This window comes from Lathyrus oleraceus, chromosome 5 (assembly GCF_024323335.1).
Source record: "Lathyrus oleraceus cultivar Zhongwan6 chromosome 5, CAAS_Psat_ZW6_1.0, whole genome shotgun sequence".
In the NCBI taxonomy this organism is placed as follows: domain Eukaryota; kingdom Viridiplantae; phylum Streptophyta; class Magnoliopsida; order Fabales; family Fabaceae; genus Lathyrus; species Lathyrus oleraceus.
This window is the reverse complement of record NC_066583.1, coordinates 176,937,262-176,938,823: the sequence shown is the minus strand read 5'-3', so window position 1 is coordinate 176,938,823 and position 1,562 is coordinate 176,937,262. Positions and strand designations below refer to the sequence as shown.

Genomic DNA, 1,562 nt, shown 5'->3' with positions numbered 1-1,562 from the left:
CCTATAAACCTTCCAGATTTCAAAAACATTTTTCCTTCTTTAATCGAGATGGCAGAACCAGCTCGTGCTCTTAGAGATTACGCCGCTCCATCGCAAGATGAACCGCATTCAAGTATTGCTCCGCCCGCAATCGAAGCAAACAACTTTGAACTTAAACCTTCGTTGTTGCAGGCTGTGCAACAGAACCAATTCTCTGGAAATCTTACCGAAGATCCAAACCTTCATTTATCCGTATTTGTTCAATACGCTGATACTGTTAAAGCTAATGGTGTCACTTCAGAGGCAATTCGACTTCGTCTTTTTCCTTTCTCATTAAGAGATAGCGCTAGAAGATGGCTTCAATCTCTTCCTTCCAACTCAGTCACCACATGGAACGAGTTGAAAAAAGTTTTTCTTGCCCGATATTTTCCGCCAAGCAAAACAGCTATGTTAAGAGCCCAGATAAACGGATTTAAACAGAAAGACAACGAGTCTCTTTTCGAAGCATGGGAAAGATACAAAGACATGATGAGACTTTGCCCACACCATGGTTTGGAAGACTGGTTAGTAATTCACACATTTTATAATGGTCTCTTATACAATACAAGGTTAACAATAGACGCCGCTGCAGGTGGTGCACTAATGAACAAACCTTACGCTGATGCTTACCAGCTTATCGAGAGCATGGCCCAAAACCACTATCAGTGGGGAACCGAACGAACGAATGTGGAAAAACCTCAACTGAAAACTGGCATGTACGAGATAAGTAACCTTGATCACGTTAATGCAAAAGTGGATGCTTTGGTCCAGAAAATTGAAAGTTTAAACATATCACCTCCAGCCGCCGTGGTTGCTATAACTCAGAATTGCGAGGTCTGTGGAATCCAAGGCCACACTCCTGCGGAATGTCAACTCTTGACTGGAATCCAAACAGAGCAAGTAAACTATGCTCAAGGAAGCCCCTATTCGAATACCTATAACCCAAATTGGAAGAACCATCCAAACTTCTCATATAAGAGTAACAATGCTTTATACGCACCTGGACAGTCTCCAAATCAAGCCCCATCTATATCTCCAGGATATCAGAAACCGAATCCTAACAATAATACCCCTAGAAAATCCAACTTGGAAATCATGATGGAAAACTTTATAGCTTCCCAACAACAAACCAATAAAGATTTCTTAAACCAGAACATACACACTGGCGAACAACTAAAACAACTAGCAAGCAAAGTAGATGCCCTGGCTACCCATAACAAAATGCTAGAAACGCAAATATCTCAAGTAGCTCAACAACAAGCACCTACTGCTGCACCAACTGGTACATTCCCTGGACAGCCCCAACCCAATCCCAGAAGCCAAGCTCATGCAATTATATTGAGAAGTGGAACGGAAGTGGAAGGACCGTCTGACCCAAGGATAGAAAACCAAAACCCTAAGAAATCTACTGAGGAAAGTGAACCTAAGGAAAAGGAAGAGAGTAATAAGGAAACCCTAGAAAAGAAGGAACCTTATGTACCTCCACCACCTTACAAACCACCTATACCTTACCCTCAAAGGCTTGTTAAAACCAAAGATGTAGG

At 42.1% G+C, this 1,562-nt stretch overlaps 1 pseudogene; it reads right to left on the bottom strand.

Moving 5' to 3' along the window:
• Positions 1 to 433: 433 nt before the first annotated feature.
• LOC127089230 (uncharacterized) lies at positions 434 to 533 on the bottom strand (annotated as a pseudogene).
• Positions 534 to 1,562: the final 1,029 nt, after the last annotated feature.